This window comes from Myotis nattereri (assembly GCF_964212035.1).
Source record: "Myotis nattereri genome assembly, chromosome: 9".
Classification (NCBI taxonomy): Eukaryota; Metazoa; Chordata; class Mammalia; order Chiroptera; family Vespertilionidae; genus Myotis; species Myotis nattereri.
In genome coordinates, this window is record NC_138084.1 from 35,074,494 (window position 1) to 35,099,727 (window position 25,234).

The 25,234-nt window shown below is 50.4% G+C and overlaps 1 protein-coding gene across 2 annotated transcripts in view; it reads right to left on the bottom strand.

The window, feature by feature from the left end:
- Window positions 1-25,234, bottom strand: part of MICAL2 (microtubule associated monooxygenase, calponin and LIM domain containing 2) — a gene marked incomplete at its 3' end in the record, with an annotated part of 205,588 nt that overhangs the window by 155,688 nt on the left and 24,666 nt on the right. For both annotated transcript variants that reach the window (XM_081098896.1, XM_081098895.1), the window contains exon 2: window positions 20,787-20,857. The remainder of the gene's footprint in view (window positions 1-20,786; window positions 20,858-25,234) is intronic.

Here is a 25,234-nt window from a genome sequence, read left to right on the forward strand (position 1 = left end):
ACCCAATATAGCCGGCTAATTTTTAAATTGGTAATCTTGTATGGCCCGAGAATGATGTCATAAATAGCCACATGGCCCTTGGCAGATAAAAGGTTCCCCACCCCTGCCCTATGTGCTGGGAATACAGAGTGAGGGAGACAGGCACCTAAAGAGTTGATTACAAGATGATGGGCAAGCCCTTGTAGAATATGAACACAGTGCGCCCAAGCCCAGAGCAGGAGGTGGCCAGCAGAGCCAGAGGAGCCCTGAGAGGGAAATGCCAAAATGCTTTCTAGTTTTCATTAGAAAACTGGGGGATGTACATTTAGGTCCATGCAAACACCGCACAAAGGTGTGCCTTTGGAAAGAGCCAGGACAGCTGCAAGAATGACTGCAAGTTCAACTGGCAAGGAGTTCAGGATGCGTGACAAGGGGTAGTGGGGATGCCCAGGGCAGATCATGGAGTAACCCCCGGGGGTACAGGACATGAGCAGTGGCTGAGAGAAGTTTTTGGGAAGATGAGCGGCCAGGGAGTGGACTGGAGAAGGAGGCAGCTAAGTGGCTGCCCAGGTGACAGTGAGGAAGGCAGGGGAGAGCAAGGAGACAGCTCACCCGTGAATCCTGTGTGGCAGCCTGGCTGAGCTCCACCTGCAGGGAGCAGCTTGCTGGGGACAGACACGCTCTCCAGACACCAGACTCCCAGATACTCACAGGGGAGGGGGCACCGTCAATAGAATAAGAGCCCGCCCTCTTTCCCCAAGAGCTCCTGCACCATGCTTGCACCTTGCTTGGCTGAAGGGAGAACAGCATGTTCCCTGACCCAGGCCTCGCCAAGTTCCACTCCTCAGCCGGCCCTCCATCCTCCCTGAGAACGTACCTGGCTGCTCTGGTCCCTGCAACTCAGCAAATTCAGCAGACTTGGAAAGCTGGCTCTGAGCATGCCTGGCATTGGTACGGCGTTTTGTTCCTCACAGATGCCCTCCCAGCTTCTTTATTGTCCGAGATGCTCACTTTGGCATCACTCACATAAACGCCGCCTCCTACTGTGTTTCAACTTTCCCCCGGTCCAACACTTGCCACCCAGAGAGCATAAACAGAGAGCAAGGCCCGTTTGCTTTACAGAGAGTATTAATATCCTCAGTCTTTATCTCTGGAACCACTTCTCTGCCCAGCACTGAACAAAAAATGCAGTCGCTGACTGGCAAATAGAAAAGGACTTGGAGCCTGCAGTCCTTTCCGAGGATGGGCGGGTGGTGCAGAGAAAGCCCCAGGCCCGAGTCCAAAGCTCAGCCTGGCCCCTCACTGCCCACATGGCCTCGCACAAGCCACAGAAGTCCTGAGCCTCGGTGGCTTCTTTTGTAAGAGACAGGTGACAGCTGCACCTTGCAGGGCTGCTGGGAAGGGCGGGATACACGAGTGACAGCAGAGCCTGGCTCCGGGAGGCACTCGGTAGGTGTGGAAATGTGTGCTGTGCCCATGACATGGGGCGGGTTTGCATCAGGGAACTCACCAGTTTGAAAAATCGTTCTGTAAATCAGTTCTGCACGTAGCCAACTCCGCCTCGTCTAAAATGGTGAAGTGTTTAGAGGTATCAAGCCAGGCCTGACTGCCAGAGAATCATTTACAAACTGGAAGAACCTGTCTCCTCCCAACCCCCGGCTGCCTCTTCTCCTCCCCACAAAAGAATAATGCACAGCTTAATCTTAGGCCTCCAGTAGACAGAGCCAAAGGTGGTGCTGAGGGCGCTGGGTGGGCGTGGGAGCTCGAGGAACCAGCTCTTATCTGGAGTGAGATAAGGGAGGTGGAGGGAGACGGCCAGACAGCAGAAGATAAGCGCTGCCTTGGACCGTACCCCACAGCCCGTACCAGGCTCAGACCTGCCTCCCTGATCTCAAGGGTCCAGCCTCAGCCTTTAAAACCAGTTAAGTCCAAGACCCTGACAATGACTAATACCCCTGTGGGTAGGTTTCTCACAGAAGAACAGCAGAATATTTAGAGTCTGGCAAACTCGGGTGTGGATCTGGTCATATGTTCTTGCTAGCCATGTGACCAGGGGCGTGTTATCTAACCTATCTCAGCCTGCGTTCTTGTGTGTAACGCAGGGATAACACTCACTCACTCACAGGGCTGTAAGGGTTACTTTAGACCATGCAGGTGAAGTATTCAGCACCTGCTGGCTACATGATAACCAACACTCATTACTGAATAGAAGAATTTCTTACAGGCCCTAACCTTATCAAACCAAAAGAAAGAGAAAAAGGAACACAATTGATAACCACTAGGACTAGCTTCCCAGACTGAGGAATTGTATACTTTAAAACTTTAGCCCTAGCTGGTTTGGCTCAGTGGATAGAGGGTTGGCCTGCAGACTAAAGAGTCCCAGGTTTGATTCCAGTCAAAGGCACATGCTGGGGTTGTGGGCTCCGTCCCCAGTAGGGGGCGTGTCAGAGGCAGCTGATCAGTGATTCTCTCTCATCATTGATGTTTCTCTTTCTCTCTCCCTCTCCCTTCCTCTCTGAAACAAATTCCTCTCTGAATTTATGTCTGTATAAATTCAGGCTGTGGGCTTTCAATTCAGTTCAAATCTACTTCCTATCTGTGTCTCCTTGGACACCTAACTTAACTTCTGGGTTTTAAGTTCCCCGTATATACAGTGGGGAATCACAGATGAGGATGTCTGGGTAATGACCTGAAAACATACCTGGTGTGAGGTGGTTTTATTAATGAAATAGAAAGGCTGACTTAGAAGGGCTCTGGGAGTCTGTGTCCAAGCTTCAAGCTTTTTCTTCCAGAAACTGGAGTGTCATATTTTTGGAGGTTACCCCTTTCCTTCCCCAAAAGGAGAAGGTCAAGGATGAATTAAACCAGAGGATCCTGGGAAATAGCTCTTGTTTAAAGTCTTTCTTGTCAACCACCCCCCAGCTGTTGCCTTTTGGGAGTCTGATATGCAATATAAATAAAACCAGCTACCCCCCAAAATATGAAAGGTTTTTGCATTTTTCTGGGAAGAAAACAAGATGTGATGCTTTAGTTTCCAAGAATAGCCTTGAAGCAATTTGGTTTTTGCCAACTGAAGTCCCTTATTTGTGGTTCTGCCTATGTGACTTCATGAGTCACAGAGCAACTCCCTTTCCCTGCCTCTGGCTGCTACAAACTAAAACTCCATGACACACTAGTGATGGGCTTGGCTCATGGCATCTGGGAGACAAGTGCAGGTTTATGCAGAGTCCCTGAGCACCCTCAAGTCAGAGAAAGAGCCTCCTGGCGGAAGAGTTGCCAGTGCGCTCACATTTGGGACCGTCATGCCTTCTCCTTGCCTGGGCCTCAGCACCTGCCAAATGACAGCAAATGGTGTGACCAGGTAGGTGGTGGGTAAACAGCGGAGCCCTATAAAAACTGAAGGAGGGCTGGAGGGACCCTGGGCAGAACCTTCCCACAAAGCAGCAATTCGGCTCAGGAGAAAAGCTCAACCCTCAACCCCACCCTCAAGGATTACAGATAAGATACGTTTCCAGGTCAATGCAATCTAAAAACTATCCCCTCTTGCTACTGACACTAACAAACTCCCCATTCCAACGTATCGCCTCCCAGGTGTACCTCATCAAGAGGCCGCTGGGCAGGGTCGGTTTCCTTAGCAATGAAAGGAGGGTGCTGCCCCCCGTGTGCTCACACAGTGGCTGGAAGGACTAGGAGCACTGGTTCTGTGCCTTGAACATGGAAGACCTTCAGTCATGGCTCCCTGGATCAACACCTGAGATAAGGCAGGCACTCATCAGAGCTCCGGCGGCGGGAAACAATGCCCACACACACTGCTTGTCTGCAGGGCTCAGCACAGGCAGGGCACCTGGTTACAGGTGGCACCGGAAGACTCATCTCAGCTGGCCCAGGGAGGCCTGGCTTTCCTTCTATGAGGGCATGTGGCAACCGGCGTGAACCGAAAGGGGTAACTCCCAGGGCTGGGAAGGGACTGAAAGGGCCCCCTTGTTTTCCTTGTAATCTCCTTCCAGCCAGGGGTCCCTGCCTTTCCTTGGTCACCAACCCCAATGGAGAGCACGCTGCCTCCGGGGAGGCTGCTCCACCCTTGCCGCCCTGACTAGAGGACAGCCTCGGCGAGGTCACTCTGCCTCTCCAACGGCTCCTCTCTGACCACCCCAGGCAGTCAGAGCCCTTCCATGCGCACTGAACACAGACCTGAACACAGAATCTCCCTGCACATGCTGCTGGGGCCCCACTAGGAAGGCTGATGAAACGTCCAAGAGGTGAACTGTGACAGCCCACACAGGTTCCCAGCCTGCAGCAAGGGCCTCTGCACTGCCCTCTGTCTACACTGCCCTCTGTCTACACTGCCCCAGGGTAGGGAACTCCGGAAAGAGGCTCTGGTTCTGCTGCAGACCTGGGCCTCTATGCCATTTCTCCACTGAGAGCCCACGGTCATGTGGCCCTTGCCCTTCCAGCCTCAGCCCTCTCCTCCCTCTTTCTCAATAGTGAGTTAACCCCATTGGGCTGGCTTAAAGCGACCTCATACATTCTCCTCCCTCAACTCCACCCATTCCTCATGGAATCACTCACAGTAATGGATCCCAAGATCACCTTCAGCCCCCGCAGAGAGGCAGAGACCTGCATGCTGACCAGTCACAGTGCCAGGAGGGAAGCCAACACCATCAGAGGCCCACAACAAGCCAGGCTCTTTCACCTGCATATCCTAGGGAGTCCTCGCAACAAATCAGTGGAATGGGGTAGGGAGTCTCTCTCTCTCTCTCTCTCTCTTCGCCCACTTCTTCATTTTTGGTCTGTAAGAAAGGCATTGGGGATAAAAGTCATCCCAGAACTTGTCCATCTTGCCTTTCTTTAATGCAAGTATAAGTTTGTCATATATATATATATGCATGTGTATATATGCATGCGTGTATATTTGTATTTGTGTATATACATGTGTATATTTGTATGTGTGTCTGCAGTGTGTACAGGCACACATGTGTGCATATATGTATATAGTTATGTGTGGGTGTATAAACGTGTGTATATGTACATACATGTGTGCATGTGTATATGCATGTGTATGTGTGTCCACACATATTTTAAACATTTTCCATAAGGATATCTAGCCAGTGCTCCACATTTCCACTTGTACCTCTAGGCCTCCCTTCAAAGAAACTTCTCAGAGAGCCAAAGCCTCTGAGGTGGCAGAAGTCTGGTCTGGGCGTAAGGAGACAGCTTGTCTCTCTGACCGCCCTCATGAGGACACTGACAGCCGCCCTGCTGGGCCGCACCCTGTCCCAGACCCTTTACATCCATGAGCTCCTTTAAGCACCCGTGTCTGACAGAAGAAAAGACAGGTTTACTGAGGTTAGTAACCTCCCCAATACTCCACAGGTAGCGAGGGGGGATGCTGTGAAATGAACCCGGTTCCATCTCACCCTTAGTCACGGGTCAACGTGAATCATGTGGATGGAAACGGCGCGGCCTGCCTGCTCTGCAGTACTGGATAAATTCAATGGACTCAGGCCTGTAGTCTCTGTGGTTCTTTCAGGCTCCCAGAGTCCAAAACTGTCAACGACAGGGCGTAGTTTCATGAGTTATGGTGCACCCAAACAATCCAGTACTAGGCACTCCTTTAGCAATAATATTTATAAAGACATCTGACCCAGGGAAAACGCTCATGCCCCGATGCAGAGGAAAAGCAGGATACCATTCCAGGCTCTCGATATGACCCAGCTCCATAAAGCAATATCCGCGGGAGAACGGAACGAGCTGACCGTGAGCAGCGGTTATGTGTGTGAAATGGTATTTCAGATGATTTCTATTTTTAGCTTTATGCCTTTCTGTAGTTCCCAAATTTCCTACCAGAAGCATGCAAAACTTTTATGGTCCTCTCCCCGATACACATTCCCAGGCCAGAGGTCTTCTCTCCCTGACTAAAGGGAGGGTCTCGGCACAGGAGGTGGGCTTCTCTCTTTTCCTTGGCCCTGGGAGGGGCTCGGCCCGCGTGGCCCCACCACACCAGCAGTGCTACTCTTCTCCCGAACAGAAAGGGCCACCCTGCAAGAAGCCCCGACGTGTGCTAACTCCATGGACTGGCCTGCATTCTTGCAGGTCAGGGATGGGCCCCCGAGGCTGCTCTGCTCTCCGGACCACAGGCCCCCCCCAGTCTAGTGAGGCTTTCCAGGGAGCCGTGCCGGTGAACGGGAAGATGACCCCTTTGACCCATCTCAGCTGTAGGCCGATACCCTTCGCCAGTGAACCCACAAGAAAGAAACCTGCATACCAGGTAATGGGCCAGGAGGTGACAAAATAACACATCTCAACACACACACTGAGCCCATCCTACCCACAAAACTTAGTGTATTCTCCAAGTGCCCCAAATCATCTTGATCACACAGTGGGTGCCTAGGGAAACTGTGAACTTGAAATTTACAGCTCCAGGAGGCCAGCCTATCTCAAAATGAATGGTGGGAGGTACCCAGAATAAGCAAATTCATAGGTACAGGTAGCATCCTGTACTTACCTCTACTACAAGTTCTGTGTTGAAATTACATTTTACTTCCCTCCTCCCAGTTCCTAGCACAAGGCCCTCTGTATGTAGTGTGTGCTAAATGAATGAATGGCTGTTCCGTCCCAGGGAACATAATCATCACTGACATTTAATGAGCATCTATGAAGTCTCAAGCAATGTTTAAAAGCTTTATACGTATTAAGTGAATCCTTGTAACACGCCAAGGCATTGCTATATACTATTATCCCCCTTTTTCAAAGAATTAGAAAAATTAGCAACTCGCCCCAGGTCACATGGCCAGAAGTGGTGAACCTGTTACTTGAAGCCCCAGAGCCAGAGTTCAGAGGCCACACCCTAAACCACCATACCCATCCTGCTCCCTCGCACACCACATCAAGGACTTGGTCTCTGCTCTAGACCCTTTAATTCATGAGACTCGCCTACCTTTCTTTCATTAAACTCAAAATTTTAGGATGTGGAGTAATGAGATTGCGATGCAGTATCAGATGAGGACGGTGGCAACTAAATACACCAATAACGCTCAGCTGAGAGGTGACTTTCAAGCCTTGGTGGGTGTGGCAGAGACAGGCTAACACACTGGGCTCTTCTCTGCAGCTGTGTGATCCCACACGACCAGGTTCTAGGTAATGGAATGTGAGCAGAAACGACCTTATAACACTTCTAGGGCCAAACCATGAGACCCTCCCCTGGTCTCCTCTCTGCCCCTCCCACTCTGCCAGGGCATAGCAGCCTTGAAACCACAAGCTGAAGATGGCAAAGCCCTGAGAATTGAGGGTGCATCTGTGAGGCAGGGAGCACCACATTAAGTGACACAGTCGGTGAACTGAGGGCATGTCAATGTGGCCTACGTCAGAAAGCTCCCTCCAAGAAGAAGGTTGACCACACAGGGATTAACATCCCAAACCACCAGTTCTGTCTTATTCTCTCTTCCCTTCGCTTAGGATCTCGATATCCCGGAAAAGTAGTTGACCCTCGGAAATAAACTTGCCCACTCCTGACCTTAAGCACCACACACACACATCCCAAGCTGGGAAAGCACATCCCTTCCCTATCTGAAAATGGAATAAGACAGGAGAATAGGACGAAGAGGCTAGGGCACTTCCTGGGGTTCAGTAACTCTCTGCGTCCTCCACTGAGTCCCTGGAAGCCTGTGTGCTGTGATGGAAGGAACGTGGACTTCTGAGTCACTGAGCACTCCCTGAGCAAGTCATAAACAACAGCGAGTCCTGGGAGGATTAAATAGAGGCGCCTCTCAGGTCAGGCTCACAGATGTGCCACTAAGTGCTCTGGGGACAAGTCCCACTGCCCCGAGACAGCACCAGCTCAGCCATGGCAGAAATTGATGCATTTTCACATGGATGGCGAGGGTGGCTCATTCTCTCCTTGGGCTACCTTATGCTGACACGAGACGGCTAAGAGCTTACTGGTATTTCCACCAAGTCTTTGCGCAGCACAAACTTAAAGGCACTCCCCAGGTGAACCTTTGTATCGGGATCATGCTACAGCTCCCAACTTGCTGAAATTAGGCCTCAGGGATTCGAACTCTAGTAATTAGTCAGGAGGGTAGAGAGGGATGCTGGGGAGGAGGTATAGAAGTCATGGCAAAGTGAATTGGAAAAGGATTTCTCAACGCCGCCACCTGCTCGCTCTGCACACAGCACCACACCCAGGAGCCGGCAGGGCTGCAGAGCAGTGGACCTGGGAACTCACAGCCCAGCTGTGTCTCATGGACTCTGTCTTCCAAAAGCACCCCCATTTTGAAGAATTGTGCCAAGTGACCACATTTCTCAAATTTAAGAAATGGGGGTCCTGGCCGGGTGACACAGTTGGTTGGTGACGCAAAAGGTTGAGGGTTCGATTCCTGGGCAGGGCACATACCTAGGTTGTGATTTGATCCCTGATTTGACACTCCCCTCTCTCTCCTTTCCTCTAGCTCTAAAATCAACAAACATATCCTTGGGTGAAGATTAAATAAAAAGAGGTGTGGGGAGGGGGGTTCATTGCCTGATAAGGGTGTAGTTTCTTCCTGATTTGTGAATTTACCAAGTGAAATCATTCTTAAAAATGTGCACAAATTCAACCACAGTCAGAGCCACATTCACTTTGCCTGGAGAAAACAAAACGGCGCTCTCCCGCCTTCTCTTCACAGCCTGGCTTCCCAACAGAGGAGTCTAGTCTGCCAACGTCCATTTTCTCACCTCCACTGACCCTTCAATCCACCACAATCTCATTTCCACTCACACACATAGCCCACCCCAGGCATCGTGCCCAAGGTCACCACCAACCCTCTCTGTTGCTAAATCCAGTCATCACTTATAGGACTTTATCTTGCTCTGGTCTCTGCCTATTGTCAGCTTTTGCAAACTTGTCTCTCTCCACCTGCCCCTGAACTTTTGCTGTGTCCGAAGGTTCTGATCTTCACCCTCCTCTGGCTCTCAAGGACCTAAACACACCTGTAGTTCAACCAGCATCTATGTCCGGATGACCCCCAAGCTATCCCTTGACATATATTTCCCTGCTGCATTCCAGGCCCTTATGTCAACTGCCAGGGACATATATCCTTGACTCTCCTGTAGAACTCACACACAGTCCATTTACCTTCTCCCCGCCCCCCGCCCTGTTCCTTAAAAATGTGCACAAATTCAACCACACCCCCACCTCAGGGAACAGCACCATCTGCATCCCGATTCTTGAGCCAAACCCGTGGAATCACTTTCTCTGGCCCCTTTCCCTCATCTCACAGAGCCAGCCAGTCACCAGTGCTGCCTCCTCAGTAGCCCCATCCCTTACCTCCTTCTTGCTCTCACCTGGAACTCTCAAAATCTCATACATGCCTTTCCTGCTTCCAGGTCACCTCCCTCCAAACCACCAGCCTACTCCTTGAGCTGCTGCCAGAGAGATCTTCATATCAAAAATGCACACTTGGTCAGGTTCCATTCCGGTTTCAAATCCTTCAACAGCTCCCTGACAATCTCCAGGGTGGAGTCCAAACATCTCAGTAAAGCAAACAAGACACACCATGATCCCCCCTCCCCTGCTTTCCCACCTGCCCTCTGCCGTCTCCCCACTGAGCCGACGCCTCCCACTCTAGACTTACCGAGCCAGCCACAGTTCCCTGATAAACCCAACTCCTTCATGCCTCCCGCCCTGTGCCCTCTGTCTAGAATGCCCAGCCAAACTCTGTTCACTTGGTGAAATCCTAGTTGACCTTAGAGTTGAAACATCAAAGGCTTGGAGTGTCAGGGGTTCTGGTGTGGCCTCTGGAGTCAGACAGACTGGCTGCAAACCTGACCCACCACTTACCGGGTATGTGAGCCTGGACGAGTTACCTAACCTCTTTGAACCTCAGTTTCTTCACCCATAAAATGGGGATAATAATAGTTCTGACCCTGTTGGGCTATGTGAGGATGAAGTACATTGACGCCTGGCTAGGCAGTATTCTTGGCTGCACTGTTCTTTGAAGCCCCACCTTGGCCTCCCCTCACCCCCTTTTCCCACACTGTACTCTGTGGAGCTACTAACGATGGCTTCATACATAGTATTGCATTGATCAACTTTGTGGGTCTGCCTGACTTACCAGTGAGCTTTCTGATGCTAGAGGATGCATGTCCCAGGGCCTGGCACCTGTGCCTCTCTGGCAACGGTGGATGCTCATGACTGTGCTTGTGTGTAAAATCTAACCAAGACCAGCATGAAATTCAGGCTTTGTGGTGGCTTGAACTGTGACTGCCCTTTGTCTCTAACCAGCACCAGAATTGCTGCAGGAGCCCTGGCTGGTGGTGCTCAGTTGGTTGGAGAGTCATCCCGTGCACCAAAGGGTTGCAGGTTCAATATTCACATCTCTCTCTCTCTCTCTCTCTCTCTCTCTCTCTCTCTCTCTCTCTCTCTCTCATCAATGAAATAATTAAAAGCATATCCTTGGGTGAGAATGAAAAACATAAATAAAGATAATTATTTTAAAAAAGAAAAGAATTGCCGCAGGAGCCTTCTAACTAGTCTCCACTTCCCATGTCTCAGGCACCGCCTCCACCCTGCTCACAAAGCCTTGGGGCTCCCTCCATCCCACAGCAGAAGTCTGGACTTCCTTATTGGGCTCATCGGTGCCTCCCATGCAGCCCCCATTTCCTTGATAGGTTCAATTCTCCAAGGTATTCGGGATCCCCTGGGGCTGCCATTCAGTGCTCCACATCCAGTCTCTGCCTTCCCCCTTCCTCCCCATTCAAATTTTACCCATCCTCTCAAGCAAAACTAGGCCCCATAGTAAATTGAAGACCTACAATGTGCTGGCTCCCATATGAGCATCACAGTCTACTCAAGGAATCAAATTCAAACTAACAATTTTTGGTAAGAACTGCAGTAGGGTACCAAGACGTGTGGGCACAGAGATGGGAGGTGGGGTGACTTACAGCCTGGAGAGCAGCTCATACAAGAAGTGGCACCTGAGCTGGATCTTAAGGAATGAGCTGGAGTTCTCAGGCACAAACCTTCCCCATCCCTCCTGACCTTTTCTCTCCATACATTCATCTACCTCCTGGAATCTATGACAGAGGTCACCAAATCTGGGTCTACAGCAGATGCACCGGGAAGTGTCCAAAATGACAACTTCCTGGGCCCACTCCCAAACCAGATTTCTGCAGCCTGAGGACCAAGAGGAAAATGTTTTTGTTTTAACTCCCCAGGGAATTCTGTGGCCCAGCCAGGTTTGGAAGTTACTAACCACATTCAATTCCATCCATTGCTTTTACTGAGGACCTATATTGGACCCAGGATGCTGCACAGCATAGCAGGTAGGTACTAGGTGTACAAACTCTGTCTCCGCAGCTTCCAAGAAATTACCATCTGGTAGGGAGGCAGAGTTATAACAGGGGGGTCAAACAGGACGTGGATCAGACTATTTGGCACTTCATTAGCCTTGAACCCAACTCATTTTTTATGCATCAGTCTTATCTGGACAACTAATATGTAAACTTAAGGAAAAGTCCGGTATCTTGTCTTTCCTATTTCCTGAATACTCAGCTCAGTTCTGGGGGAGCAGTTGGAGCTCAATCAATATTTCAGATACAAATAATTCAGCTTCTTGTACTACGTCCCTGTTTTGGCCAATTCACCCATTAACAAGTTGTCTACTGATTTTTACCTTTCTAAGTTCAGTGCTGGTGTAGTGTGTGCTCCTAGGAGGTAGTTAGTATTGGTTGGCTGAATGAATGAGTTTACTGGTAAAAATCAGTTTCAGGAGGAATGGAACAGCGTATATTGCACCACCTCTAGAGTTCACGTAGGAGACCTACAAATGCATCCTTTGAATTATAGACCTTTAATTTCAGGATTAATTTCCTGATGTGAAATTATACAGGCTTTGCTGTTTATAGTGTCATTAATGTGATTAGCAATGGAAATAATACCCCTGAATCTCCACAGTCCATGGGCCTCTGCGTGGGGGTTGCCACTGGCAGAAGCGGAGATGCTTATCCATTCCTCCCATTAAGCCGTCCACCCACCCAGCCAGCAGTCCAGCCGGCCACGCCCCTTACCCCAGCCTCTACACAAGGGCCTGTAAACTGCATCCGGCCTTTATGAGCGGGTATGTGCACCTGCATGGGCAGGTGAGTCCTGCTTGGGTGAGAAAAGCCTCATGTTCAAAGCCTATCCAAGTGTCGGCCTACTTAGGAAGCCAGGACCTCTGACCTCAATGTAAAATCTCCTATTCTGCAGAGAAGCAGCACGGCAAAGCAAGAACACCCACCAGGAGGTTCCCAAGAGACATGGCCAAGGGTGGGACATTCAGCCAAGACAGGGTGAGCAGGGCAAGCCAGGATAGCTGGCAGAATGGACTCCACCCTGCTTTCACTGGGGTCAAATTCCCAGAGGTTTGCAGATGTTACTGTGTGTGTGTGTGTGTGTGTGTGTGTGTGTGTGTGTGTTTCTTTTAAGCTCCCAAAACAAGACTCAGTCTTGAGGAGGAGACTTTCTGGATGTGCATCAAAGATCACCTGGCCCTCCCTTCGGGCCCCCACCTAGGAGATGGGAGATCTGCAACTCCCTCTGCACCAAGGGCCCTGCAGTCTTTCCTGGGGTGCATGTGGATCCTGGACAGCACGCGTGGCAGCTCAGCGTGGCACCTGTTCGCTTCGTTTTGCTTCTGCTAGGAAATAGGAGGATAGCCTTGCTGGCTATTTGTTTGCTCACTTACTCGGCCCCCAGATTCTGATCTCCATGTGTCAGGCAAGGTGCTCAGTGAACACAGCTCAACGGTTCTCAGCTCTGACTTGGGAATGAGCAGGCCAGAGACCGCCAGGTGAGGTGGGTCTGAGAAAGCTGCCTTCACTTCACCAGGACCCACCCTGGGGAATCTCTGCCTGAGTCAGGTATGTTGCTATCTGGAGGCAGTGCAGAGGGCTGAGCAGAAGAGAGAGACGGCCGTTTGAGCCACTTCCTTATTGCCCAGAGGAACTAAAGTCTCCTGGAACTGTTTTCCCAAAAGCTCTATGAAGCCAATTAAGATTCCAGACAGTAAATACAGAAAGGCCTTGCTGATAAGACACCGGAGAACCAGTCCCCAAAATATTCCCCTCTGCTGAACTCAGTTCTGGAGAGATTGCTGGCTTGACAGGTTGCACTTCACATTCCAGGACTAGGCGTGCGAGCCTGGGGCTGGGCTGTCCTGGACATTAGCCTGTGGGTAGTGGCTGCGAGGCTGGCACTGAGGGCCGGTGGACCTGTGTGGGAGGCAGCAGAGGTCTGAGGAGAAGCATGCCCTGCTCTTCAGGCCTCACTCAAAGGCCATGCTCCATGAGCTTAGAGATGCTTGGACAAGCACTGCACACCCGGTCACTGACTTGGCCGTTGCCCCATTCAGGGACTCAAAACCCCCGTCACTGACCCAAACCTCCAAAAAAAGTAGCCACAGGGTAGATGGCCACCCAAGGTGTGAGCGAGCTGGTGAATTCCCTGTAAGGTTAGGGAGACGTCTCCACTATCCATCCCTCTGCAAAACATTGTGCTGGCAAATGAAGATGCTGTCTCTCTCCCCTCCTGGAGCTTGGGCTTACATTCTGAAAAAAATGCACTCACTACAATAAGCAGCAGCTGTCCCAGGAGGATTTTCTCTTTCCTCGAAAAGGAATGAACCCCAGGGGCTGGAAGAGGTGGACTGTGATGGAAGACCTAGAAGGCTCCGGCTCTAAGTCACTGTCCGGCTCTTTGTCCCCTCCTTCCCATGAAGGACAGGCCCAACTCAGAGGGCAGTTTCCAAAACTGATTCCCTGGGAGAGACCTCAGCAAGGAGTTCATTCAAGGAGAGGGAGAGAGGGAGAGAGGGAGAGAGGGAGGGAGAGAGGGAGAGAGAGAGAGAGAGAGAGAGAGAGAGAGAGAGAGAGAGAGAGCGCCCAGATGGTGTAGTTCAGTGGTTGAGCATTGAGCCAGGAACCAAGAGGCCTCTGGTTCGATGCCTGGCATATGCCCGGGTTGTGGGCTTGATCCCCTGTTGGAGACAGCCAATTGATGATGTTTCTCTCTCATCATTGATGTATCTATCTCTCCCTTCCTCTCTCTCTCTCTAAATAAAGTATCAATAAAATATATTTTAGAAGAGAGAGAGAGAGAGAGAGAGAGAGAGAGAGAGAGAGAGAGAGAGAGAGAAGAGTGTTTGGAGGGCTCCTCTCTTCACCATTATTACTCCTCCCACTATAAACAGTTGATCTTTTTAAAGATTCTGGCTCACCCTTATGGCACATAATTCACTTCCCGGATACTTTTGCCTTGTAAATATTATCCTTAAAAACAGTTATATCTTTTCATTGGTCTTTATTTTTAAGTAGCCTTCTCACCCCACACGCCCAACTCCCACAGAATTATAGCTGACCCTGTCTGGAACGCAAGCCCCTCCCTGGAGAGACAGTCTGCGCATGAACTCACAAGGGTGTCTGCTATCAGCTTATTTGGCAAGAGGAATCCGAGACATTTTAACCATGACCTGGCAGCATGGTCTGTCCCACTCCGATGCCTTAGCCTCATCAATAAACACTCCCACTGGTACGGGAGGCACGCAAGAGGAGCACAAACCCTCTGAAAATGAGCCCCACCCACATTTCTCTCAGGAAAGGGACGTGAGGTGCCTGGAGAATTCTACCTGGAGAATCTGTGCTGGTCTCAACTGATGTTTCGTTCAAGGTCTGGCACATGATCAGCATTTTAAAAGGACTCTGACTGTCAGGTTCCCACCTCCTCCTCCTACCCCAGCTTGTCTCTCAACTGAACGTTCCACTCCTTCTACCCTCGCTGAGAGGAAAGCATGCACATAACTCCTCCTGACTCCCAAATACCGAATCCAGCCTCTTCCTACCACCATACCTTCCGCTCGGAAGACCCTCTGTCTCCTTCTTGGCTTAGCAACCTCCTATTCATCCTTCAATACCCAAGTCCCACAGCACCTGCTCAGTGCCATGTTCCCTTGTGACACACTCTTCTCAGTGCTTCCCGAACACCTGGTGTGTCTCTCTATGGGGACTAGATCTTGTTCACCTTTGAAGCCCACAACCAAGCCCAGGGCCTGGCACCTGAAAGTCCATTGGTTCCCGACTCAATCAATGCCTGGCCCACTCGCCCGAGCCCTCCCTTCTCTGTGCAACGAGAAAAGGCTTTAGAGCAGTGGTTCTCAACCTTCTGGCCCTTTAAATACAGTTCCTCATGTTGTGACCCAACCATAAAATTATTTTCGTTGCTACTTCATAACTGTAATGTTGCTACTGTTATGAATCATAATATAAATATTTGATATGCAGGATGGTCTCAGGCGACCCCTGTGAAAGGGTTGTTCGACTGCCAAAGGGGTCGCGACCCACAGGTTGAGAACCGCTGCTTTAGAGTCAGACACCCTGTATGTTGTGGGACACGGGCAAGTTTTTTAACCTGTATCTGCCTCAGTTTTCTCCTCTTTACAATAAGTAGCCATGCCCAACTCTCAGAGGGCTCCTGTGACGAACAAACAAGGTAAAACATGTAAACCTAGTGCTTCCCCTTTGGAAAGAGCTCACGATACCTCCCCTTGAGTTCAGTGGGAAATGCTGAGCCAAATGGAGTCCTGTTGGAAAAAGTGTGTGACTTCTGTCTGGTGCACATGCCATCGACACAGAGAAGGGACGGCCGGCCTCTAACCCGAGAGCCCTCTCTCAGAGCAAGGGACAGTGCGGGCGGCACACAATGCAGGCCCTCCGCATGACAGTCTCAGCACGAGGCTTGCTTAGCAACAGAGGAGATTTTTACCTTAATGGCAAACCCACAAGAGGCCACTACTGCCGAGGCTGGGCCTTCACAGCCCTCACCTTTCTGCCTTGAATTAATCCTTCACCACAAGACAGGACATAAAACAGAATACTGCCGACTCAACAGTGTTGAGTCACTAAGCACAAGCCAAACAGCCTGCCCATGAGAAGGCTGCCCTCTCTGTGATGCTCCACCCAAGTTTTATTAGGCCGCAGTGAACAACGAGGTGGGAGCAGTCGGGGCCCTGCTCACACCTAAGACGATCAAGCTCAGGGTCAAAGAGAGGAGTGGAAAGTGTGGTGGCTGAACCCACGTGAGGAGGCAACTTGTCGCCACTTCATGGGATGTTTACAGCTCGCCTGGTTGGGAATCGGGAGGTTGAGTACCACCTCAGGGCCACCCCCAGCCTGCTTTATGGTTTGGTTAAGTCACATCTGTGGGCCTCAGTTTCCTCACCCATAAAATAGGAGAGTTAGATTAGATGAGTTCCTTCCAGCTTTAAGCATAAGTCTTGGAGACGGATCTACCTTCCCCAACTCCTTGCCTTTCTGTGTTAGTTGTGGGATACCTTTTAGCTCTCACTGAGCAGCCTCTACCAACACTGTGGCCTTCATTGCTCCAGTGTCTGGTCATCCTTGAGCACAAAGCCTGGCCAGGGAAGAAGAGGATAAACTTGGGAGGATATTCTGAAGAACTTAACTAGTACCCTCTGGTCAAGCGACTCGGAGTCCAGGGACCTTGGGGCATCAAGAGCTTGGATAGATACACCAATGTGGACCAAAAAAAAAGGTTCTACAGAAATTAACCTCACAGGGGTGACCTGATTATAAATCCTAATAGGGCATATAACTTCTTTAGTAAAAGGCTTCTCTCTGCCTTCAGCAAGCCCTGTCCACTGTTTCTGTGCATCCAAGTCAACACACCTTTGAAATGCCCCTTCTCAGACCCCTCCTTCTAAAGCATAACCACCCGCAAGAGAGCGCATCATCTTTCTTAACCCTCCTGTAATCCCACCCCCTCCCCCACCCGCCTTGCTTTCTCCCACCTTTGTGTAATATGGCTTCTGTTCCCTCCATGATTCCAAAAGCATAAAAGAAGCTGCAATCTGTCATTTCCTGGAAGCATTTATCTCAATCTGTTGAGATCTTGCTTCCAGGCGTATCCTCTGTTTGGCTCAAATAAATTTTTATGATAATTCTCTACAGGTTTGGACATTCACACATCAATACCAACAACCCCTAATCACCTGGCTGGCTTCTTTCCACCCAATGATTTTTCCCACTCCCCTCCTATTCTAATCAATACACCATAGGCCCCCAACACTATCCAAATCTATCCAAACATTAGACCTTCCCCCATGCTGCTGGGCGCAGACCAGGGCAGCAAAGGCAGTTCTTATCTGCACACTGGCTGATCTGAGGGGTGGGGCAGAAGTGGCAAAGCTACAAAGACCAGGAGAAAAGTGCTTATGGAAGCAAGCTCGGGCCACGTGAGGAGGAGGAGACAGGGAGGAGGAGACAGGAAGGAGGAGATGGGGAGGAGGAGACTGCGCTAATCAAAAGGACAGACAGAGTGAGCTCAGACAACCACAGAAGTCTAAGAGGCTCCTTTAAAATGCCACAACCCTCAATGCCCCCCTTATTTCCTTAATAAGAAATCTGAGGGCAGGTAAAATTCAGTGACTGGCCCAAGGTCATGCTGCTAAACTGTGAACAACCAACACTAGAACATGGCTCTCTGGTTTCAGCCGACTCTTTTTTTCCACTCCACTCCGTTGACCTCAAGAATCTATTTAGGTTGGATCCCCTGCAGATTCTGCGCAACATGACCCAAGCCTCACTTAGGGAAAGAGCAGGCCCAGCTGATATTTTGATAACGGCCTCCCCTACCCCATGCGTTCCTTCCCAACGTGGCATGGTCCACTTGTTCTTTCTCCAGCCCTCGCCAAAAAATCTTGGGGAGTTCAGAGGTCAGTGAGAAGGGAGAGATAGGTCTTCCTGTCCCTACAAAACCCTAAATATCTGAGATAACCCACAGGATCCTCTTCCTCCAGCTGGAGGAGGCTGGTGGGGAAGACAGGCAGGAGGGGATCAAATGAACCCACTGGATGTCTGACCTGATTAGGCCAAGAGTATCCATTGTGGGCAGTTGGATGGGTCATCTGAAGGTTTATGACAACAAGCAATAGGATCTGCCTTTCAAAGATCCCTGTTGGAGGATCATCTCAGCATCAGGAGCAGAAAGCTCTAAGTAAAAGATTCAAGGCATTAATTATTTAGTGTGCATGACCCAGTTCTGGGAGGTGAGGCTGGGTGAGAAGAGAACTCACCAGTTCCTTATCGTGGCAAGAAATTCAAATACTTCACAGAGTAGTGTTCCCTTACTGCCAAAGAGGATCCATTTATGGTTAAGTGTGGCAAAAAAAAAAAAAAGAGGAAAGAAAGAAAAGCCAAAGTTCACTCATTCAACAAATATTTACTGAGCTCCTCTATGTACGTAGCTATGGTTGGAGCATAGTAGAGTAGAAAGAGCACTGAGTTCATAAACAGGAGGCCTGGACAGTGTCCCATCTCAGCCCTTATTCTGGGCAGGTTACAGCCTAAGTCAAATTTCTCACCTGTGAAATGGGAGTAAATCTACCTGCCTTATTATGAGTTGAAATAATTTTAATAAATGTAAACTGCAATGTAAACCTAAGGTATAAACAATGATGACATAACACCACACACTTTCCCTGCCCTAGAAGTTTAGATGTTTACAACCTGATCATGTTTAGGAAAATAATCCAAGGTACCTATTAGGGAAACATCACATTCTCTGTAATTTGGGCAAATTGTATGTTTCAACCTGCCTGTGGGGATGGAACCTGCAGTCAGTCCCGGCTCCTTGGTCTGTATGCCCAAGAAGGGGCAGAATAAACATGGAAAGGGTAGCCAGCACCTACCTGGTCCAGTAGCATACCTGGACTGAGCAAATGACCAGGAGAGCCCCAAGATTCAAGGGGTTGCGGGGGGGGGGGGGGCGGGATGGAAGACCAACTGGAAGTGTAGTCAATCAGAAACAACAAAACAAACATTCACTTAGGCACACAGGGATAAGCCAGCCAGAAACTTACGCACTTCCCTCCCCATCCACATTTCAGACCATGACAGGATTCACTGTCTGTTGCCCCACCCTTCTCTGTGGACATACTCGACATTCTGTGTTTCTCCAGGAGACAGGAGGGATGCTCAGGTCCCTGAACAGGACCTCTTTGCTCAGATACTAAGAATCAGAATTACTAGAACAGCTTTCCCGTTGGTCCAGTCAACCCCTCTCATTCTGCTGACCAGGATTCTCACCAGGGACTCCTCACCCCCATGGATCCTCAGCGCCCACCAGGCTATCCTCTTGAGTGGGGCCCTGAGGATTTCCCCTCGGCCCCTCCTCTCCTTCCTCTACATTCCCTCTAACTCAGGGCACTCATTAAGTTCTTCACCCTCCTGTCAATGCAGAATGATAGTCCCCAGATGGTCTCTGGTGGCTGTATACAAGGGAGGGAGGGAGACGTGGAGAGAAGGCTGGACTAGAAGTCCAGAGCCTGCCTTCCAAGTCGCCATGTGGCCCTGGTTGGTTATGTAATCTTGAGAAAGTATCTTCAGGCCAGGCCTCAGTTTCCCTACCCAGTAATGAGGGGTTTGCTCTAAATGATCTCTTGGGTGCTCTCTAATTATAAAATTTGGCATTACAGAAACTGCCCTCGCCTGGACCACAGGAGAGTGGGTCCTGGTCCATATTAGGCCACCGCCTGGGGCAAGTTAGCTGACTGCGCACACCTCAGTCTCCGTGTCTATAAAATAAATGAGAATGATGTGACTACCCTTCCCAGGGGGCAAGGCTCTCATGAGACACCGAGGTAGAACTTTGTTAGCCATAAGCCCTGAAGAAATCTCAGGTTTTGAACTCCTTGAGCCAACTAACAGCTGTGCCCAGCCTTGTGCCCGGTACTGTACCACTGGGATGGGGCTGCCCAGCTCAGACAGGAAGGCTGCAGGACAGGTGTTTGCCCTCAAGGCTCTCACAGCTGGTGGGTGAGACGGACAAGTGAACGAACCTTACCTCAGCCAGTGATGTGCCTGAGGTCTGAACAAAGCACTATGGGAGTGTAGAGGAGGAAGAGGCGCTGATTTTGCCCTGGGGAGGGAGGGAAGCTTCTCAGAGGGAACAGTGAGTCCCAGAAGCGGGGATCTATTCCAGGAGCAGGTGGACTGGAGCCAAGGCAAAGAGGGGAGGCAGAAAACAAGGCTGGACTATGAGGCTGAGGTCTGACTGGACGAGGCCTTGAAGGCCAACAGCAGAATGTTGGTCAGACAAGTCTTCAAGGAAGGAGCCCGCGAGCACAGCGGGAAGGCTCTTACAATAACAGTGCATGAGGGTGACTGTGAAAAACATGCCATTACTGATTTCTGCCTATACCTTAGCCTCCTAGACCCTAAGCCTCCATGGACCTGCAGAAAACACACGGAGATGTAAACAGGTTGGTTCTCCTCAGAATGAGACCCAAGCGGAGGAAGATGCTGCAATCACACTTTCAAATCTTGGACAAATGGTCTCCGGTGCCCTGAAGGCACTCCCGACAGAAGCTGCCCAGTCAGATTCTTGCCTTGGCACCGATCGGGGCCAGAAAGAGACTGAAGCATCGACAGAGCTGGGGCCGGAGTCAGGACAGCTGGGCTGCTGGTCTTCCTCAGGGAAAGAGGGGGCAGAGACCCCCACTCACCCAAAGACCCCTGAGTTAGACCGGTCCGTCAGGCCCTCAGACACACCTCAGTCTCTACTCTGCCTCCCTCTCTCCTCTGACCACATGGGGGGGCTATACACAGGTTGCAGGCAAAGATGAGAGCTTTCACTAGCCATTGTTTCTTCAAACGGACTCACATTCACTTGGGCCAGTAGAAAGAGTGCAAGCGCCCCTACACCTTCCAAAGAGCCATTGAAGCCCAGAGCTCCTCAGTGATGCAGTGAAGGAGACCCACCACTGTGGCTTACCCACCTGATCCTTAGGCATCGCAGTGACTCAAGCGGCTCCCTTCCAGGACGAGCCCCGCACAGATGGCCATGTCCCTTTAAAAACAAAAGCCCAACAGTGAACGTTACTTTATCATACGTTACAACCTCCTATCTTCTCCCGCCAAGAGGGCCTCCCCCGCCCCGCATGCTTGTGCACTTTGCCCCTTAGTAACACATTACCCAACAGGAGGAAATGGACAGAGAGTTCCTCTCTGTGCTCCCAATCTTGCATGTGAAGAAAGGAATTGTGAGATGCTCACACAAATGCTATTGTCTGCCACTGTCTGGGCACCCCAGGGGCTTATCACATCTCCACACAAAGGCTTGCAGAGAAAGGGAGGTGCGTCTGGGGAAAAAACGCTTCATCAGGCACTTCCATAAAAACAAAAAATGCCAGGATTCCTAAGCTTAGGACATGACAAAAGTAAATCAAGCTGATATAAACACCTCGTCACAAGTCACCAAAGTGAAATGTGTTACATTTCCTAAGATGGAAAGGACCAAAATGCTAAATACACTAGGGAGTTAGAAAAGTGGGCCCCCTGACCGTGGCTGGGCTTCCTAACCAAATTATTACTTTGGCTTCCGATGGCCACCCAAATGATTTGATTACATCTACTGCCTCTGCAGAACATGCCTCTGCACCTGTCTGGAAAACGGAGCCCAGAGTCGCAGGCATTTCTGAAGATGTACTTTCACAATTCTAAATTGTGCACAAGAGGCAGCCTCTCGCAGACAGAAGTGAATGCCGGTGTGCATGCTGAGATCTCCAAGAGCCAATCCCCATCCTCGCTGGACGCACACACGTGTTCAGCAGGGCAGTAGGCCTACGTGTCCACATAAACACACAGGTGTTCTCTCTAATACACACAGGTCTGCACTGAGAGGCGGGGGTTGGGACTCACTGTTCAGAATTCTCAGACTACTCATGGGAGAGAAGCTACTACTGACTGAGCACCGGCCCAGCATGGGACGAGCACTGTTAGGGACTAGACCTACTTTGTCTCGGTGGCTCCTCACAGACAGGGACAGGGGCTCGGAGTGTAGAAGGCCCTGGCATGGCCGCACTGGGACCACGTGCTCGTGGTGACCCCGCCACCAGGTGAGAGGTGTCCTAGTGCAGTTTTGTGCTGGTAGCTTCGAGAGCAGCCACTTGGGCATCATCTCTGTCAACATCATCATCATCATTATTTTATTTTTATTTTTTTTATTTTTTTATATTTTATTGATTTTTTACAGAGAAGAAGGGAGAGAGATAGAGAGTCAGAAACATCGATGGGAGAGAAACACCAATCAGCTGCCTCCTGCACATCTCCCACCAGGGATGTGCCCGCAACCCAGGTACATGCCCCTGACCGGAACCGAACCCGGGACCCTTCAGTCCGCAGGCCGACGCTCCATCCACTGAGCCAAACCGGCTTCGGCATCATCATCATTATTAAGCCACACCTCCCCTGCCTGTGGCAGCTGACAAACAGGCTCGCCCGCCTTGGCCACATTCTATCAGCATGAGCTGTGGGCTCTGTGGAGTCATCTGGAGCCAGAAGTGAGAGAGGCTGGAGTCTCCATTTATCTGCTTCTCAAGGGAAGCTTCTGGGCACAGTGGGTGGGGAAGCTGGACATCCTGGCAGAGATTTCTACCATTGGTCTTCCCAGGTTTGAAACTTCCCATGCTCCCCAGATCTCAGGAACAGAAGGCCCTGCCCACCCAGGGACGATGCTGAGACCAGAAGCAGGGAAGCGGGGTTGTCTGAGGTTCTGCTTGGGTTGTCTGCAAGGCGGGTGCAGGCGGGCACTTCCGGACAGCCTACAAAGGCTGACCACCAGTCAGATTCCCACACAGGCCTGGGCACACTGTGATCTAGCCACTCCAATACCAACTCGTACCCTCTCTCTGACCATCAGCCAAACATGCTTTGAGCTGCCTTTATTTCCACTAAGTCAGAAGGCCTGGAGCCCAGCATCATTCCTCCCTTACATGAGCCTCAGCTCCCTGGTCTGTAAAATGAGAAGGTTGACCTAATGGGTGATTTCCTCACCAAGGATGCCTTCTAGCTGACTCCTCCATGGGCCCTGACTTTTAGAGACATCTGTAAAAATTAGTTAGTCCTTTAAAGGAAGAAGAGAGATTCATCCATGGCTAGTTATCATTTGCTATCTCAGACAATTGTCCCAGCAACCCAATGAGTCAGGTAGTAAAGTCATGTCATAGAGGGGGAAACGGAAGCAAGGTACAGCCAAGTGACGCCTTACCTGGAGACTCACTCAGCACTGCCCACAGCAGTCTGGGACTCACAGGTGAGCTGGCCTGGCTCCAAGCCCACACTCACTCCCTGACACAAAGTTTTTAATCAGAATGAAGAAACAAGTCTCCTCTTGGACCTGCCATCACGCCAGTCCCAAGCAAAGGAGCATGAGGTCTCCAGGCCCACGTGGGCCTGACTTGGGTGGTGCAGGAAAGGTCTCCTGTGAGCTTGAGTGGCCTCATGGATCTCAAGGAGCCTAAGAACAATTCAGGAACCTTCCCCTCTGCTGTTCTCCAAGCCTACCTCCATGGCAGCCAGGTCTTCACTGAGGGACCCCAAGCACTTGGAACAGGGCCTCCACACTGGGCACTCCATCAATATTTGATGAATGGAGGAATGAAGAAATCCAGAGCTTAGATGCACTGAAGACTTACTTAGGACCCTCTGGTATGAGTTAGTGTGAAGCACACCCAGCTTGGAGCCACAAAGCCTCAGCAACGTGCACCGAGCGGAGGTCTCCACACTCCAAGCTCCCAGACAGAGAATGGAGGTGCAGATGCTGAGCCAGGTCTGCTCTTCATCCCAGTCACCAGGGGAGCTTCTGACAGAGCAAGGGAAGTGTCTGACATAAAGGCTACCCACTCAAGTGGTCCTGAGCTCAGGCTCTGGATTCAGGCAAACCAGGCTTCCTATCTGAGCTCTGTCATATTGCATGAGTCAGGTGACCCCTGGGCAAGCCACATAATCTACGTGAGCCTCAAGTCCTTATCTGAAAGCAGGGATAATGTTAGTGCCTACTCCATGGGGCTGTTCTGAAGATGGAATGAGAGAATGCTGTAAAGCAGTGGTTCTCAACCTTCTGGCCCTTTAAATGCAGTTCCTCATGTTGTGACCCAACCATAAAATTCTTTTCGTTGCTACTTCATAACTGTAATGTTGCTACTGTTATGAATCGTAATGTAAGTATCTGATATGCAGGATGGTCTTAGGCGACCCCTGTGAAAGGGCCGTTCGACCGCCAAAGGGGTCGCGACCCACAGGTCGAGAACCTCTGCTGTAAAGGACATAGTCCAGTGTGTCACTCAGAGTAAGTGCCTGCAGCTGACAGCTGTTGTTATTGTCTGCATCAGAGTGGGTGGTTACAAGCACATCTGGAGTCCTTTGCATGGGTTCAATTCCAGCTCTCCTATGAGCTATGTGGCCCTGGGAAAATTGCTTAACCTCTCTGTGCCTCATCTTCCTGGTATGTAAAATGGTGTTGATTTGAAGATTAATGAGTTACATAGGTAAAGAGAAAGAGCTTAGAATGTCTGGCACAAAATAAGCACTCAATAAAAGTTAGTATTATTCTAGCCCTAACCGGCTTGGCTCAGTGGATAGAGCGTCGGCCTGCGGACCCAAGGGTCCCAGGTTCAATTCCGATCAAGGGCATGTACCTTGGCTGCGGTCACATCCCCAGTAGAGGGCGTGCAGGAGGCAGCTGATAGACGTTTCTCGCTCATCAATGTTTCTAACTGAACCCCTCTCCCTTCCTCTCTGTAAAAAATCAATAAAATATTTTTTTAAATAGTATTATTCTTATTTATTAGTAGTACTAGTATCCTTCTCCCTTTGTTCTGACAACAGATTTCACCCCATCTTCTACTCCCAGACAAAAAGGTGGTCACGGGACTCAAGATAGGTTCATCAGAGTTTCTTTCCTCCTCGGCCATATTTGTGGGTACAAAGGGTGAGCCCGTGCTCCAAGCTGGGAAAATATCCAATCTGAAAAATCATAGTGGAGGCCTAGTCCTCTTGGGGAGGGTGGAGGGATATGTGGGGTCAGCTGGGAGCTGTCTGCAGCCACAGGCCACTAAGCAGGGAAGGTACTGTTTTGGGGATGTTGAGGTCACCTGTTCTCTGCCCCCTCATCTACAATGAGCCCTCCACCCCACCTAGAGACAGCCTTCAGGAAAGGAACTGCCTTAAGGCCCTGACAGGACTGGCAGCCGGTGGATACCCACAGCGCCTCTGTGGGCATGTTTCCTTCTCTGGACATTGGCTATTTTAAGCTCCAAGAGCATCAGTGCAATGCTAATGAGATGGCATTTACCCATGGGTTTTAACTGGATATGCCTGTCAGAATCCCATGAAGAGATTTTTTTGGGGGGGAGGGGGGCTTTTGTTTGTTTTTATTTCTCCACAG